Source organism: Ochotona princeps, chromosome 2, assembly GCF_030435755.1.
Source record: "Ochotona princeps isolate mOchPri1 chromosome 2, mOchPri1.hap1, whole genome shotgun sequence".
In the NCBI taxonomy this organism is placed as follows: domain Eukaryota; kingdom Metazoa; phylum Chordata; class Mammalia; order Lagomorpha; family Ochotonidae; genus Ochotona; species Ochotona princeps.
In genome coordinates, this window is record NC_080833.1 from 72858467 (window position 1) to 72877972 (window position 19506).

A 19506-nucleotide genomic window follows, 5' to 3' on the forward strand; every position below is an offset into this window, starting at 1 on the left:
TGTTCTGTTTCTGAGGACCGCTTAGTGCTCCTGGTTGTTGGTGACCTTGGATCCTGCAAGGCAGGATTTGGGCTTCTTCCATCCCATGTGGGAGATCCAAATGGGGCTGGGTGACCTCAGAGTTCTTGGCCTCCGAAGGCACTCCATTTCCCCGTGGTCTCCTTGGCAGTTGGGATGTAGTCTTCAGTGCCCGTACTGATAGTCCTTGGTGAAGATCTGGGATGAAGACTCCATCTTAACAGATGTTTTCCAATTATCAGAAATGATTAGTCTGACTCTGCAGGAGCCATACCACTTCTGTCATGTTTGTTATCATATGTTTATTTGGTTAATATATTATAGATTTGATTATTTTAACAGTGTATCTTGGATTTTCTCATTCTCAGAGCTGAGATTGGGCTATATACATTTATATTGTGAGGCCGTCTTTCTTGATGATAGACCAAACTCACTTGAGAAATGTACTGAAGTTGAAGCCTCCGGGAAAACAAAGTTTTAAACCTCTCAAGTTTCTTCTCTTACTATTGGTTTAGTTAGACTTTTGCTCTTTTCTTGAATTGAACTTGGTTAACTTATTTAAAAAAATCTATCAGGCATTTTTAATAACAAAGTTGCTCATTACCATTCTGCTTAAATTTTTAATCTCTATGATAATATATCCTTTATTATTCATCATGTTTACATTTCTGTTCTTTATCTTTTTTTTTCTGTTTAGCCTTGCCAATTTTATTGGCAATAAATGGCTCCTTGCTATGGCCTGTTAATTCTTGTTTGATTTGTGTTCTTACTCATCAATTTCTGGTTTTTATCCTCTTCATTGCAAATTTGTTTAATGTCTTACATCTTTTCTAGTTTTTCTGACAATGCTTAGTTTATTTAATTCGAAGTGCCATTATTCAATGTTCTATCTGTATTACTCCCTCACTGTCACAATTTGTATTTAGCATATAAAACGTTTCTCTCAGCAGTATATGTGGGTATGTGTTCATGTCTCTAAAGCCAATAATTTGGCAGATATTTACACAAAAAAAGAACAAAATAAGATTCACATTGCCTGGATTTCTCCCCTTCTGAAGGCAGATTTTGTGCTGTAACACATTTGGTGTATAAATAAACATACCTGCCCTTGCCACACCTATTTCCTTCTTCTAGTTTCCGTACCTGGAACCTGCAATCCACTTCTGCTGGGTGAATGTGGATTCATTCTTCAAGCCTGGTTTGGGTCAATTTGCCAAAAATCAGCTACAGGGAGCCAACTTTCCACAAGGCCAATTTGCCAAATTTTCTTGTTCCTTTGAACTATTTATAAAGTTTACGACAACTTGCATTGGATGGGATAGTTTTAATAGCTTTTAAAGATTTGTGTAAACTTTTAGCTAACCAGTGTCCATTTTGTTTTCATAACATCATTTTAAGGAATGTTTAATTTGCCTCTACCCAGCTTCCTGCCACTGCATCTAAAAAGGGCTGAGAGAAGGAGAGGGGACCACTATTAGGGACAAATGTTGTTGAGGCCAGAGAAGGGAAGAAGTGATTCCTACAAAGCATACGTTCATGAACACCTACTCACACAGCATGATATAAAATGTCTTTTTATAGAGACATTCTCCTTCCTCTGTTTCCCAGATATCCCGCCCTGCATTTCTCCTCCCCTTACCTCTTTTCCTCCCTGCCTGGGGATGGCTGTGCTCCCTGTAGAATGTTCGTTGAATCTCCCTAGGCAGCTACTCCATCTCTTCTCCTGCCAGTGTAAGAAACAAGGAGATGGTACAGAGATAAACTCAACATTCCTGCAAATGCTGTGATGGAGGCCAGATGAAAGTCAGTCCCTCAAAACTAATTAGTGAGAAGAAGTCAGTGAACTTGAAGAAGAAGCTGGTTGTGAGTTGGACACCTCTCTGCCAGGACTTGTGAGCTCATAATACCACTTTTCTGCAAAGCCAGCTCTGATTCTCCTTGGCCCAGTTGGTGGCTCCATTCTCTAGAGGCAAAGAATGCTGTTCATACAGTGAATTATCAAGAAGCGACTGGAAGCTGTAACCTTTTATCTTTGTTATTTGGGTTTATTAGGAACTCAGTTACTAGACTGTTCATTCATTCAACAATGACTTAATGCACAGAAGTATCTTATAATAACCAAATGTCTATTTGATGAAGACTAGAGGGCTGTCAGCTGGTTTTGACTATATGGCAGGCAGTAGAATAAATGCTGGTGGTTAAGATTAAATAACACCTGGTCCAATCCAGAGTTCAGAGGCTAGGGACTGAGCCTGTGAAGCCTGGATCCACCCTGCCCTTCAGTGTAGCTGCCACAGAATGTATGCTCATTGGAAGTGCTGGTCCTATTGCAGACATACTGCCATGAAAAGAACCAACAAAACAAGTCACAATATGGGCTTTGGTGTCTATGATAAACCACAGAAGGCTGTTCAAGTCCAAGCGAGTTTATGAACTATGAAACTATTCTCTATTTTTTTAAATATTTAAAAAGGAAATTTTTTCAATTATATAGCAATATATATATATATACACATAATGTTTACAATGTCACAAGGAAAACAAAAATCAGGAATTGTCCTCCTATCTGAGTTTGTGTCCTAAAACAAGTTACTTGCCTTTGCACTTAGAATTCAGCAGCAATCATTTGACAATTAGGATACTAGGTGTAAGTTCATCAGCGATGAGGTATTAATTTTGTTACATTCTAGTTCTAAGTGAAACCTATCCTTCCTGGGATGAAAAGCATTCAACAGTGTTGAATCATTCCAGATTCAAGCTTCCACATGCCTCATTAATCCTTTAGAATGGTCAACAAAATATACAAATTGATCACAGTAAAATTTATTAGAATACCACCCTAAGGATTTTTAAGGACTTGTAAATTAGTGTATAGATTCAAAAATGGAAAATATCCTGTCTGATAATGTTAAAATAACCTTCCTCAAAACAAAACTTCTTTAGAAACCTAATATTAAATGCAATTTGGTAAGTTTCTAATAACAAGCCACAAAAGAAAGAGGCAGTAATTAGATTGACATTTAGTTCAGTGTATTGTTAGCCTGAAGAATGGCTCTCCTGAAAGCTATCCGGGTCATCATCCTCAGAACAAATGTCTGTATATACGATAAAGACAAAACAGAGCACTTTACAGATAAAATAAAATTACAACTTTTGAGATGGAGAAATTACTCCACATTCTTTGGGTGGGTAAGCTTTCGTGTAGTCAATTTATAGTGGCACTATAGTTACGTTTTGCAAATCTAAGTATTTAATTTAGAGAAAAAGCAGATTAAGGTAAATCATACAGTCAAATTGATGTGGAAAGAAAGATTATCTGGATAATAAAAGGCAGCATTATGTGTTCCATGTTTCCTGAATAAGTCCCAAATTGCCTTATTATCTACTTTGGCTCAAGGACCAGTGTGTGCCATTAGATTTTCACAGTTAGTTACAATGCATAATCGGGCTCATTGATTTTCATGAAGTGGCTCATATGCTCTGAGTTATAACTTCATCTAATTCAGGACCTATCAGACTGTCAGAGCAGCTCTCCACAAAGCTGACCCTGGAGGAAACTTTAAGTGTGGAGATCCCAGAGATCTTCTAAATAAATTTAAAGAATCCTGGAACAAGCCCTTCACCCATAGCCCTGTTGGGACAGTTGATGAAGTTCAGAGAGGGGCAACTTCACTTATTGAATTACTATGAGAGATCCAATCACCCATCAAGTTGCCAACTCTACTCAGCTTGATTCAATTCATAACTACTCCATTTAGACTGTGAATTAAATCTCAGGTAAAAGCTGTCACTTACAGTTACAATTAAAACAACTTTTGTATATGCACACACTCCAAAGGCCTTTTAAATTAGTGTTTGGAAGGAAATACTTTTACTTTCTATTTCAGAAATGGTAAGGAGTCAGAGAAAAGTTTGGTTTCATTCAGAAAACTCCTGTTTTAAATCAAACTAGTTTTCATACAGAATATTCAATGACATGTCCACTCTTACTATATATCTGCCAGACATGCTGTCTTTGAAAGTGATTCCAGTTTGTGAAAACTGAGAAGTGAAGACGAGAAGGAACGTGATTTCATATTGGTGGTTTCTGTGACTGGATAAACATTTGTTAATGCTTTCATACTGGCCTGGTGGCCGACTTAATTCACATAGTGCAATGAACCATGTTTGTATTAATTATGCAAAATACATGAATAAAAATCACCAAGTTGAATATGCAAACCTACGTTTTCTTCCCCCAATGCACTCTATTTTGTATTTAAGTTTGTCACCAGTAATGAAGATCTCCAACTAATATGAACTATGACAAGAGTGAGTTTGTCAGTAAATGCGCAGATCAATAACATCAGCGTATAAAAATGAGTGATCTGCCATTCAGTTTTAGATACTGTGGTCATGCCAGATCAAGTGGTTTGCCTTATTTAATATCCTTTATGATCTCCTTCCTGTACTATTCAAGCTGAAAAGCTAGAAATAGCCTTTCTCAGGATCTCTTAAAGCAAGAGTTCAGTATGTGATTTAGATTCCAAAACTTAGAAAAGACTTGGATTCTATTAGATTAAGTATAGGTTTGGCTAGCTACATAATTTGGGGAGCTTCGTACAAAATGGAAACACACAGTTTCCTATACAAAATGTAAGAGAGAAGCTTTTTTTTTCTCCCTGGGTGTTCCTTGTATTCTGGTTAGTGTATTTCTTTTATTTTGTCTTGTGCTATTTAATGTTGCACTCCCATGAACTCAGATGTTGAACTTCCTGTCTATTCAGATGTCAGCACAGATCCCTGTCTGAGCCTGTGACTTGATGTCTCTGTGGTCCACAGGTTATAGGTTTCACTCTCACCTACTGTAAGATAAAACTTCTGGAAGTCCACTCAGGGCACAAAATCCACCCATCCTCCCAACACCCCATCCTCCATTGATGGGCCAACTCCACGTTCATATATCACTCCATGTTCTTTATCACAGGCACTAGGAGGGAGATAACAAACTCATCCCTGCCAAGCCACCCACCAAATGTCCCGTGCTTCTACCAGCCTGGGACGAAGACAGCTACTGTCCTGGTGTACCCTGCCCTCCCCTGCCTAGAAGTTCCCTGAGGTGCAAGCACCTGACCCTAACCAACCACAGTCCCCCTCTTACACTCACTGCCAGACTCCAAGAAAAATTGTGGTCAATGAAGAGTGGCCCAGTAGGGAAAACCTGGGACCTGGTAAGAAAGCTGTTGGCTGATAAATTGTTCCAAAGCAGTGGCAGGAGGTGGGAAATGAACTCCAAATTCCCAGTGCAAACTCTATTATCCCAAAGGATATTGTCCTAAACTCCATTGTTACAAAAGACAGCATTTTCAAAATACAAAATAAATTGTTTAGGATTCTAATAATAAAAATGTTGAATATATTCATAAATAAACAAATATTTTAAAAAAAGAATTGTAAGACGGCCACTGAATCACTGCAGAATATTAAGTTCCAGCCAGGGGACTCTTATGCTCTTTCTCTCTCTCTCTGAATGAATGCACAGATTCCCTGTGCACAAAGCTGGTCCTGAATGGAGAGGCAAGGCAGTGGCCTTTGTATATCTGCTGATTGTGCTACAGCATCAATGTTCTCTCATCATCAGCTTCCTGCAAAAACGTCAGATTGAGACTGAGAAATTCTTGACCATGCAGATACTGAGTGAGTTTGTAAATAGAGTTGTCCCTAAAAAGTCAGCCTAGAGCTTTCAGCTCTTCAAATAATTTGTAAACCATCTAATAGCTGCTAATAATTTCCATTTGTACCTGTTCTTTATGTTACATGAGTTGGAGAGGTTTGTTGTAGCCAACCAGTGATTAGGTTTGAAAGTGACACAGAAGTAAATCATATCCTTGTTCAGAAAAAAAGCTAGAATCATCTTTATTATGCAGCTTGGAAAGTATAAGCATTATATTGAATGGAAAATTGGACCCAGGCTGTATCTCTATATTTGGTGTCACCTTGTGTAGCTATCCACTTCAAGCAGAAAATGGCAGGGAGAGGGAACAGTGTCTGCATCAATAGAGGTTTGGTGGCCTGTGGGTGGAGATCAATGGTGAAGTTGGTTTGGCTGGAACATGGACAGTGGAACTATGGAATCAAAACAAGCACAGAAGACAAGGGGAGCTGCAGGTGAAGAGTATACAGAACTGCTTTAAAAAGCCTGGTTTTAGGAAGGGTAGGTAGCAATAAAACACCAAAGCAGAGTCAAGAAACCTTGTCTCCCATATGAACATAGCAGAGCCTAAGAAATTTAAGTCAATGGAAGAAAACAGATGTTACCTGAGTATAGTTCAACCATGCACCTGACAGTGGAATTCAGGTGTAGGGATTATGCTTAGACAAGAAGGGGTGAGATGAGGAGAGTGACATCCAATGTGATAGAAGAAATGCAGCAAGGATGAGTCAAGCGCGGGCTAGCTCATAAGCAGAATACAAAGTAACTGGACAGTTCTCTCATTCTCCTTTTTCTGTGAAGCAGATTTCCCCAAATGTTGTGTCATACTCACCTAACTGCTCAAAACTAAACTAGTAGAATAAAAGCAGATTCTCACTCCTCTTAGACCTTAGCCAGATGCCACCTGCCAACTCCCTGGTCAGGCTCCCACATTATCTGGTCCATCCTTCTTGACAAAAGGTGTACAGTACAGCATAATGCTTTTTACACCTCTTCAGATACTTACTTGGAAAAAAATGTAAAATAATGAATTCAAAAATTAATCTGTTTACCAGAGAACTTAATCACAAATCATTCATGGTCTATGCAAAGCTCACACTGTGAGGCGGAACCAAGGAGTTCCATAGATTCATTATTGAGGAAACTATTTCTGAAGGGAACAGAATAAAATCCCGTGAATGAGTAGGCATCTCTGGCAGCAGTTACTTTGTCAACTTGAATTTCACATCAACTAAAGGGAATCACAATTCTGACAGGTGTGACATTTCACGGGAGCAAAATATTAGCAAACGTATTTTCAAACTCTTATGAAATGACAAGTTCACTCCAAAACACCTACCCCCACACCTTAAATCCTTTCGAATTTCATCTTTGAGAAACTGTGAATGTTCATGTTTCTCTCCATTAATAATGAAGATAGCAAAAAAAATTGTAGAGAAGAGGGTGGCCTGCTTGCCTCAATCAAAATGAGTTTGACTTAACAATTTACTTAATTTGAGAAATAAATTGTTGACCTAGAGGAAATTACAAAAAAAAAATTCTTAGGAGCAAAGTAAATTCTGCTGGGCGCAAAAACTATGTACTTTGAAAGAAAGATTACATTATATTCAGAAACATTTTAGCATTAAGTATATTATACCTCTTATGCAAAAATTGGAATAAGGATGTCATAGCATTTTTCTAACACTCTCTTAATCTAGATTCTCTAAATTTGTTCTAGATAGTCTGTTGATTTAGCAATTCTTCAGGGAAGACAAATAGCAGTGACTTTATCACATTTCTAGTCTGAAATATGAACAAACTTGACTGGCTGAGAATTAGGTAGAATGGTTAGAGAAACGGCATGAAAAGCTTAAACAAGTAATCAGTAAGAAGCTCCAACAAAACAAGATACATCTTTTATGATAATGATTCTGCAGGTTGAGTATCCTTACCTGAAACGCTTGGGGCCCATAGAGCTTCAGATTAATTTCAGATTTTGACATATAAATATATATATATACACACACACATATCTTGCAGATGATATCCACACACAGTTGAAACTTTATATTTTAAATGTACCTTTAACACAAAGAATGCAGGCAATTTTATCTGAAATTTTAATATGCTCGAGATCCAATGTGGAATTATCTCCTTGTGGTTTCATATCAGATTTGGAACTATTTTTACTTCAGTTATTTGAATTAGGGCTGCTCAATCTGTATGTGTCTGAACAATACTTCCTGTGATAACATATCTAGAGGTCAAAAAGTTAGTGGGCGTATTGCATTACAGGCATTGCAATCGATCCTCTTTCCAGATGCTTGTATTTCAACTGAATCTAAGAGAAGAAAGCTGTTCTCTCTCAAGGCTTAGACTTGTACTACTATTAAAGAGAAAGAACTAGGAGCTGTGTTTAAATAAAATCTGGATATGTGTGTATATATTTTTTCTATCATATATTATAATATATGTATATCTATATTATGCATATTGGTTAGAACTCATCACTAAATTTGAAAAAGAATGAGAATTAGGGTATAAGAACAATAACATACATGACTGACAAAAAAAATCTCTGTTTTGGAAGATGCTATTTAGATCCCCATGGAATTTTAAAATTTATCGAACTTTGCTTTCAAAATCTTTAGATGATTTTTCAAGTTTTATAAAAAACATAATCAGTTCCATGCTTGGGCAAATGTATCAGATTTTCCTTCAGACCTAAGGAACAGAAATCTAGGAGTGGATTGAAAATAGTAACATGCCCAATGTGAAGCGATAAAGTATAGCACACGATCTTTGCAATATCAACACCCCAGGCTCCTGTTGTCTTTCTGTTCCACCAGTCTTGGCTTGTGGTGTTTCCCTGCAGGGCTACAAGATGGCTCACGCGTCATCCATATTCAGTGCAGGGAGGCCTTGCTTTATCCTTTTGAAGGGCTGTTTCAAAGATAACTTCGATCAGATCCAGTGAAGAGTGTTGAAAAAGTAAATATTCTCGTTTTCAAGCAAGATGTAATACAGGGAAGAATGAAGAGCTGTGAACAGCCTATCACCACATCTGCCTCTGTGGGCAAGTGGAGGGATGCTGGAGTTTATGGAGAATATACAGTAACCGTTCAAGGGACAATACTGTGGCGAATGTGTTAAGCTTTCAACTGAGATGTCACCACCCCATATCACAGCACTCTGCTTCTCACCCAGTTCCCTGATAATGCACCTGGGGAAGGAGTAGAAAATGGCCAAATGCTTATGTCAACCACTGCAAACAATCAAGGCATCGCCAGGCCAATATCAAGTGCCTGAAACTCAGTCTGGGTCTTCCACCTGGTTTGCAGGGACTCAACTAATTAAACATTACCTACTGCTTATTAGCATACACATTATCAGGAAATGGAAATGGGAGCGATTTTCGGCTTTTCTATGTTAACAAATCATAAGGTTTCATATTATTATTGATCAGAATATACATCATGTAATCAAGTAATCAGTGACCAAACATTGCCTTCTGGGAGGCAAGTTCCATTTCATTGTTACAGTTTTTCAACTGGACTATTCTCAAATGAGAATTCTTATCTTCCATTAAGAATGTGTAACTCTGTAATTTGGATAAGTACAGGAGCTGCATGCCTGCATGGGAAGTTGAAGTGCAACTGACAGTTCAGGTCACTGCTGAAGTCAGAAGCAGCTTATTATTGCTAACAGATATTTATCACAAAATGATGTAAGATCTTGAGCAGTGAAATTCTTTTACTTTTCTCTTGTGCTCCCTTAGTATTGATGGTATTTAGAAGTGAAGGTACAGACATCCGATGCATTGTACAATTTTTGTTCTTGCATTGGAAAATACCACCCATTAAAAAATAACTGCAACAGAAACATATACCACCTCAGAAATGAACATCATTATTTCTTTTTTCTTTTAAGAATTTATTTTTATTACTAAGTCAGATATACACAGAGGAGGAGAGACAGAGAGGAAGCTCTTCTGTCCGATGATTCACTCCCCAAGTGAGCCGCAATGGTCGGTGCGCGCCGATCCAAAGCCAGGAGCCAGGAACCTCTTCCAGGTCTCCCACGCGGGTGCAGGGTCCCAATGCATTGGGCCGTCCTCAACTGCTTTGCCAGGCCACAGGCAGGGCACTGGATGGGAAGTGGAGCTCCCAGGATTAGAACCGGCGCCCATATGGGATTCCGACACGTTCAAGGTGAGGACTTTAGCCGCTAGGCCACACCGCCGGGCCCGATCATTATTTCTTTATTTGTATTTTTATTATTATTATTTTCCATTCCCTACCCTTCTCCCCCTGCTATTCCCCCCAATATTACTGCAATAATATAGCCCTTTAGCAACAGTCACAAGTCCAACATTCTGCTATTTAAATGTATCATGGCATTATAGGTATTGGCTATGGTAGAAAATCTAGTATCATATGGTCGACAGTTGCATTGAGAGTGCTCCTTTCATTTGAAAGTAAAGATGTATACTGCAACATATCTCCATTTCCCAATATGCTAATCTCCATTATACAGTTCATCATTGAGAATACATTTATATACATGCTTATCTATATGTTCATATGTTTTGTACTTTGCATGAAGGTTGCCTTATATAAGAGAGAATTGGTTTATTTCACTGAGCATAATGGTAATGTCTGAGTAGTATACCATGGAGTAGATTCACCACAGTTTCTTTATCCATTCCTCTTTTGATGGGCATCTGGGTGTTTTTCCAGTCATTGCTGGAAGTCACTGCTGTTTGTATGGCATCAAAGCTAAAGCACTATTACAAATGTTGTAAGCTCTGCCATCCCTGTTTTCTTCAAGAGCCAGATCTCATCCAGTGTCATTACTACTGTAACTTATGCTACTATAAATGTAGGATTGAAGTTTAGATTCCCATATCCAGACTTCATTTTCTTTGGAGATAGTCCCAGAAATGGGATAACTGGGTCATATGGTAGATCAATTTTCAATTGTCTTAGCACTTTCTATACTGACTTCCAAAGTAACTGCACTAGCCTATACTGCCACAAACAGTGGAGTACCTTTCTGCTAATATCCATGCCAGCAGGGAATACCACTATTTTAAACAAAATACTGACAATCGTGTGATACTGATGATGGAGAGTGTTCTGGGCCAAAAGGAATTTGAAATATAAACTCCCTCAATTAAACAAAAAAGAAGGAACTTTAGAAACACCTGGAAACTATCCTGAACTTTTTCTAAAGTCACTGCTCTTTGTATAGCATCAAAGCTAAAGCACCATTACAAATGTTGTAAGCTCTCCCATCCCTGTTTTCAAGAGCCAGATCTCATCCAGTGTCGTGATATAAATAATATCTGTATATCTTTGTCTCAGTTTTGATCACTTCCCTCTGCTGAACAGGATTTCACAGCCAATTATATTGATTTTTTCAAGCCTATAATAAACAATTCTGCACTGTGTATCTCTGAGAAACTGGCGATGGCTCCTGAATTTATTTTTATCTCCTTGACCCCTTGTATAAGCAATGTAGTGAAATACATATCTTAGTTCTCTAAAATCTTCATTTGAAAATGTCACGGGTATTCCTTTCCTGACAGCAGCTTTTATCTCCCAAGTACATCCCCCATCTGCATCCAGCTTATAACTCTGTGTTCCACTAGCCTATTTCTTAAACCAGAATGGTGTGAGTTGATCCTTTCTTCAATCCTCTTGTCTCTGAGATCTCTGTTTCAAATTGTTTATCAAGTTGTTTTGCTGTCTGCTTGCAAAATAATTGCAAATGTATCTACATCATTCAGTCTCGACTGCCATCACATTGACCCAAACAGTACTCGTTCTTGACTGACTCTGATCCCTTTATTGTCCATTAACTCATCACAAACTCACTTATACAGCTCAGACCATGTGCCAAGAACAGCTGTCTCCTAACTTATCTACAGCATCTGCTCTTGCCCTTATCCAGATGGTACCCGGAAGCCTCAGGAGGTGTTTGAAACATATTAATCCTAATGGTTGCTCCTTATAACTCTGCAGCGTTTTTATTGCACTTCTGATCACAGTCTAGAGTCCTGGCCCCATCTGCTTTATTTCTTGCTCCAAGAAGCCACCTGTGGGCACTGTTGTGGAGAAGTGAATTAAGTTATCATCTACAATAATGCTAACATCCTATATGAGTGCCAATTCCAGACCCAGCTGCTCTGCCTCTGATACAGCTCTCTGATAATGCACCTGGGAAAACAGAGAAAGGACCAAATGCTTGGACTCCTGTTGCCCACAAGGGGCACTTGAACACAGCTCCAGGTTCCTGGCTTTGGACCAGCCCAGCCCAGGCTCTTGCAGCCATTTGTAGGGAGAACCAACTGATGGAAGATTGGTTTCAGGGTCCTGGCTTTCACCATTGCAGGTGTTTGGGAAGAGAACCATTCATTACAGGGGGATTCTCTCTCTCTCTCTCTCTCTCTCTCTCTCTCTCTCTCTCTTGCTGCCTCTCAAATAAACTATATGATTAAAAATAGTGATGTGAACAGTGTCGCACTAAACATATATATAGGCTGATTTGGTTACTATGTGCCTTGACATAATTGTCTGCAGGCTTTTTATGCTTGGAGTCGAGTGTCTTAGATCTGTGGGATTACAGTTATGAAATTTGACAATACTTCAGTTATTTTTTTTCTTTTAATATTTTTATTCAATGCTTCCTTCTTTCCTTCTGTGGCTCCAGTTGCATGTGTATTACTTTTTAAAGTTTTAAATTTATTTTCATTTTATTTAAAAGGCAGAGAAACAGAGAGGAGAAAGCGAGAGAAGCAGTTATTTCCTATCTGCTGGCTAAATCCCTGACTTCCTGACAGCTGGGACTGGGCCATTCCAAAGCCACAAGCCCAGAATTCAACTGGATCTCCCAGAGCAGGGCCAGTGATCCAAGGACTTGAGCCATTATCACTACTTTCCCAGGAATATGAATTACAGGTGGAATAGCTAGGACTCAAACTACATGACATGGGATTCAGGCATTCCAAGTGGCAATTAACCACTGTTACAACAAATTGCTACTCCTAATTTCACCTGAATTTGCTGTTTGAAGTAATTATGACGCTGCTTCTTTTTATTCATTCTTTTCCCTTTCTACGTTTTTTTTTGGCTAGCAATCACTGTGATTTCAAGTTCACCAATTTCTTTCATAATGTCTGTAATTTATGCCACACAGCACATTTTCCATCTCACTTCAATTTTCATATCTAGATGATCAGCTTAGGTCTCTGTTGTTTCATATTTCTATTGTATATGTTCAGTTCTAGCCATTTAGCATGTTGACTGCAGCAACAAATATTTTAAAATCTTTCCTTACTACTTCCACCATTTGTGTCATTTCTGGGTCAATTATTGTTAATTGATTCATTTTCTCTTCATTATGAGTGTACTTTTTTCGTTCTTTGCATGTTTGGTGACTTTTCTTGGTTATCAGGCATTACAAATTTTGTATTGTTAAGTGTTAGGTATTTTTATATTTGTGCAGCTATTGGTTTGTTGTTGCTGTTTTTTTATTCATTGATTACATTGTATTATGTGATACAGTTTCGTTGAAACTGGGTTGTGCAGCTATTGTTAAACTTTGTTTAGGATGGGACTACATACTTTGAAAGTTTGAAACATTCAGGCCATGCTTTTAAGCTTGGTTGAGTGAATTAAAACCAGAACTGTATTTAGTCTAAGGTTCATCTGCCACACTGCTGATCCATGACCTTTCTTAGTTTTGTAACTGACGGCAACCAGAATTTGAGGTGTTTCAGTCTTGCGTTTGAGAGTGGCAGCCTCAATTCCCTTGAGTTGCTTCTGTTCCTGGCCTTCCATCAGGTACATTCTTGGACCTTCTCTCACTGGGGACTTGGGATAAAATGCATATCTCTAGGATTTTCTCTCTGTGGACTTGGTCCTTGGCTGATTCTCTGCCTTCTCAACTCTGGCTTCCTTGACGCCTCTGGACATACAGCTCCCGCTGAGGTCAGGAAGACTTCTGAGCCCTATCTGGGAACCTCTTCTGTCTGTTCTCCAGATTGTCAGCTGAATAATAGTATTTCCCACACTCCAAGAATCACTATACTTCTCTGCTTGCTCTCCAGTGCCATGATTGTCATTTGTTCATCGATTTTGCCTGGCTGTTTTTTAGCTGGAAGGTTATACTCAGGCCTTACTGCTCCATCACTGATAGTGACCAAAGTTGATAAGCATGTAGTAAAATGAGTACTCATATTTATGGTGTTAAATTGTTTCCAACTTATTAAAAATAGTTTGCTAGTATACTAAAATATTCTAGATGTAAAAATTCTACTTTATAGAATGTATTCTCCAAAAACAATTCAAGATATTGATAAAGATTTATACACAAATTCATGTATTACCATGTTTTCTATGATAGCTAAAACTAAGAAAATCTAAATGTTTAACAATTGGGGTAAGTAATGTTTAAGTAAATTGTGCTGCATTAATTGATGAAATATGGAACTTTATAAAGAGCAGTTGAGAATCATATGAATTGTAGTTAGATTCTTCAGTATCTGGGATAAGTAAAGCAGATTGTAAAACCATAAGATCTTCCCCAGAGGAAAGAGGATATGGAGATTGCTATGTACCAAAATGTGAGTACTTCTAGCTACAGTGTGTACAGTCGGCATTGTATTTTTTCCAGTTCTGTATAATATCTAAGCTTTTGATAATATGGATATATCATAAACTGATTATAACATTAAGATAATTTCCTTTTTTAATATTTTAAGGTGTATACTAATTTGTAATAATGTGAAGGATTTAAAGTTTAAATAATAAAATACCAAGAGCACAATAGAAAATAATATACCTACTCTTTGAAAAGTCATTCTCTCAAAAGGCCAACCATCCCTATACGAGGTCTGTTTTATTTCCTTCATGACGGTCACCCTATATGAAACTTAATTATTTTCCTTCCAATGAAGCAACAATTACATGAAAGCTAAGGCATTTTCTGATTTTTTTGAACATTTATTATTTTTATTGGAAAGGCAGATATATACAGAGAGGAGGAGAGACAAAAAGGAAGGTCCTCCATCTGATGATTCACTCCCCAAATGACCGCAATGGCTGGAGCTGAGCCCATCCGAACTCAGGAGCCAGGAGCTCTTCTGCATCTCCCACATGGGTGCAGGGTCCCAAAGCTTTGGGCCTTCCTCGACTGCTTTCCCAGGTCACAGGCAGGGAGCTGGATGGGAAGCGGGGCTGCTGGGATTAGAACTGGCACCTATATGGGATCCTGGTGCGTGCAAGGTGAGGACTTTAACCACTATGCTATCACACCAGACCCGATTTTCTGGTTATTTTGGTAAATTGCATCTAGTGCATACATTCAATAGCGGTGGAATTTAAACATTAACACTACCAAGGGACAGCATTGAAGTGCAGCACATTAAGCTGCCACTTTTGAATCTGCCTTACCGTATCTGGGTGCTAGTTCAAGTCTAGGACCCTGTGCTTCCAATCCAGCTTCCTGTTATTAGTGTTTGGGAAAACAATGGATGATGGGCCAGGAAAATGGATTCTTTACCTCCCATGCGGAAAACTTAGTTGAAGTTTCCTGGCTTCAGCCTGAGGCATCCAGCATTGTGGCCTATTTGGGAATGACAGTAGATGGAAGATCCTTTTTTCTCAGCCACTCTTTCTCCTTTCTTTTCTATCTCTTGATCACATTGCCTTTCAAATAAATAAATACATGGTTTTAAAAATTAAATGACTTTAAAGCCCATCATTTAAAACTAATCTATTTGCTCATTGGTTCTTTATTGCTAAGTAATACACTATCCCAAAATTTAGTAATTTGAAACAATAAAAATGATTCCTAATTTACACTGGGAGTCAGGAATTTGGGCAAGGCCCCAACTGAGTGCGTCTGGCTCAGGGTATCTGGTAAGGCACTTGAAGAGGCCACAGAATCAGCTTCCCAGCTCGTCCACGTGGCTGAGAACACATAGAAAGGAGCTATAGATTTATAAGCTCACCTAAAAAGTGATACAGCCTCACTTCTGCAGGGTCCCGTTATACAAGATGACCCTGGTAGAGGGTAGGAGAGAAACATCACAACGCTATGAAGCAAGTTGAGGGGCATTGTAAGTTACCCTGGAAACTTGTCACCATAATTTGGAATATGAAGGCCCTCATCATGCTTCTTGTCAAATTCATTTTTGTCCTGGGTCAGTAACACATGCAGCTAAGGGTAACAGAAACCTCAGCAAATGATGATTTAAACAAAGAAGAGGATCTATTTCATGCCACAAGAAGACCTGGTATAGGCAGTCCACAGCTAGTATGATGGTCACCTTCAAGGTCACCTCCAGGAGCCTTTGCTCCTCAACTTAGGTAATGACAGCAGAGACCACGGAGTATCAGTAGCTATATCTTCATATCTCATTGGCCAGAATAGCATGTGGCAGGTAAGGGTATCTGGGGAATTGGAGTTTTAGATCATGTAAAATCTACAACAGATTAAGGCAAGGAAAAACAGAGAAAACAGTTATTGATTCAGCCCACAATATCTGTCACATTTTCCAAATTCAGATTTGGGGCATTACATTTTCCTAAAGTTGGTCATTTTGCAATAATTTAGAAGGCGCTTCCTGATAACATAGAAGACATGCAGAGGCCCTCCTTCATGTGGTAGGTTATCATCAACCAGTTTTTGAGTAAATATGTGAGGTTGGATGTACAGTATATTTTATAAGCATTAGATTTATAGCAGTGTTTGCTAAAATAACTTTGTATTCTTCCGTACATATGTATTACCAGGGAGTAATAGCTTTTACACTACAGGGAAGTAAAAATAATAAGGTAATAAAATAATTCTGGCCAAGTTTCTTTTCACTTGATTCTAGACTTGTACTTCAGGTTGTACTGGGTGCATTAATCCCTGAGCTAGCTTAGGAGTCGGTTTTCTCAATAGGAGTCAGTATTCTTGAACACTTCCTGTGCTACCACCCTCTCTACACCGCACCCTGATCACACTTCAGCTCTTTCATTGTTGCTTCATAATTTGCTGTCTTAAACAATGTAAAAATCAAAAAAATGATAGAGCAAGTTGATTAAATATATTTCCTTTAGAAAAAGAAATGTTATAAAAGGCGACTTTAATTTTGCAAAAAAAGACAGCCAAAAAAAAATACGTATATCCATATAACCTGCATTCTGAAAACGCCATAAAATGCCAACAAAGCTTTTGTACTTCCAAAAAGACTTCCATTTTTCTGCCAAAATTGACTTTAAAATTGAAGCTGGTAAAAAAATACATGCTTAATTTAGTAGCTTTTAATTCACAGAGCTTTCTCATGGGTGGGGTAGCTAAGTGGTGAGTTGCTTTTTGCCACAGAGGAGTCTGCTGCCTCTGTAAATATCAGACTTTTTACTAAGAATAGACTGTGGGCTGCAGGATAATTAAAAAGTGCTTGGTGCAATGGAAGTTCTGGTGAGGAAATGATTAAAGCTCTGGCCTTGCCTGTTGGGTGTATGCAAGCTACTTTAAATCTGGGTTATTGGAATATATAGCCTTAAAAGGATCCCATTAAGACAAAAAAAAATACAATTAGGGAATCACTGATAAGCCATGCTTTTCATCCTTTTTTTAAAAAAAAAAAAGATTTATTTATTTTTATTGGAAAGTCAGATATACAGAGAGGAGCAGAGACAGAGAAGATCTTCCATCTGCTGATTTCACTCCCCAAGTGGCCACAATGGCCAGAGCTGTACTGAGCTGAAGCCAGGAATCAGGAGCTTCTTCCAAGTCTCCCACATGGATGCAGGATCCCAAGGCTTTGGGGTGTCCTCCACTGCTTTCCCAGGCCACAAGCAGGGAGCTGGATGGGAAGTGGGACAGCCGAGACACAAACTGGTGCTCATATGGGATCCTGGCACATGCAAGGCGAGGACTTTAACACCAGGCTACCATGCCAGGTGCACTTTTCATACTTAAATAGAATAGAAATCCCTACAAGCACATAATTTGACATAGATAGTGAAATTTGCTATATGTATTAGAAAGATACAAGCAACTTTTAAAAAGAAAGAAAGAGAGTGAAAAAGCACCTTATACTCTTACCAAAAACAGATCATGGGAAAGACTTTTTTAAAAAAGTTTTCTTGGTTATTTAAACAACAATCAGATTTCCTTATTGTTGCTAGAGATAGCAGTTGCAAACACATAATACACTTCAGTATGTTCAGCTTTATGAGTTGGTTTAAATTGATAAAAGTCGGTTTTATAACTTACAGCTAGATGTTGCTTCTCCTCTGGGCTGAATCACTTGAAGAGATAGGCTTTCTTCCAAAGGTTAACCAGCCCATCGGGCAACTCTGAGCAGTGCTTCATTTGGAGAATGCCATGTGGAATGAGCAGCAGCTGAAGCACTACTTTTCAGAACCAATGTCTTTGGTAGTCTGTAGTTTAGTTTTCAAATAAAATCATTTTTGTCACTAAATAATTAGTGATAAAAAGAATTTCAAAGGTTTACAGGGTCAAAAATCAGTACTTTAAAAATGAAATTAAGATGTGGCTTTACTGAAACTTGCAAAGCAACTTGACATAAAATGTGAATGAATACATTTCAAATAAGATCCCATCTTCAGATATGACTCATCCCAAACAGAAAACTTTTAGAGATTAAGTACTATTTTCTTGTATTTGTTCAAAATATGTCCTAAAAACTAAACCCAAGAAATTCAAAATTTCTTCTCAGGAAGGGCCAGTTGAGCTGGTAACGCAAGGAAAGAGATCTTCTGCTCTTCCATGATATCCCCAGTGTCTTCAGCATGCTCCTCTTGTCAGCCTGAGTTCTCAGCCAGTGTGGGCTCCTTGTCACATCTACAGAGAATACTTCACCAATGAAACGAATGATAGATAAAATTTCAGCTTGATAAATGCTTTCTACAACTATTTGATTTTTGTGTTATTAACTCAGAACCTCATCTAATTTTAAGCATTTACTGATTACTAAGTATTAAATTATATTCTTTTTAGAATGTGAGGGATGATGGCAATATGAGTCCTAAATATTTTAAGTCCCAGGAAAGTATAAAAGAGTATCATGAAAACTATATAATGAACATATTTTATGTAGGAACTAGAAATAAAATAACTTTTATATAAAACAATGTAATAACAAAAAAGCTTGAAAATTTCTGATTTGTTAATTTTCCATCACATTTTCTTCCCACGTACATAAATACATTAGAAAATAACTTGACAGATGCATCTGAGAAAATCAAGCAAAAATATGATAAAGGAGAGTCCAAAACTAAACTCTTTCCCTATCCTACTTCTTACTCCTGCATTTTGGTTCATAGTACTTTGATCGCAATGTATGCGTCGCTCCCCACAGACGCAGTGGATTCTGCTTTACAGTGTTCCTTAACTTCATGCTCTTTCACCTCTGCTTATTATCACTGTCTTCTTTGGTACTCACCATGCTATCACACATCTCCAAACTGGTCTCCCAGCCTACAGTGTTCCTTCTCCCCCCCTCATTTGTACCTTCTGCCACCAATGTGACCTATATAGGGGAAGATTTGACTGTGCTCTGTCCCTACTTGGGCAGAATTCTGGAAAAAGTGGTGCCAGGGGTACAAGTAGAACATTTTCTTGCTTCCAAAATTCCTTGTCAACAAGTAGAGAATGCAAACAATGAAGTCTTTGGATTTCCATCAAAACTTCAGCCTGGCATTTGAGGTCAGATGACTTAATTACATTGATCTGGTGATGACATTGGATTAAAGACATGGGGTAGGGGTATGGGAATCCACAGAAACAGA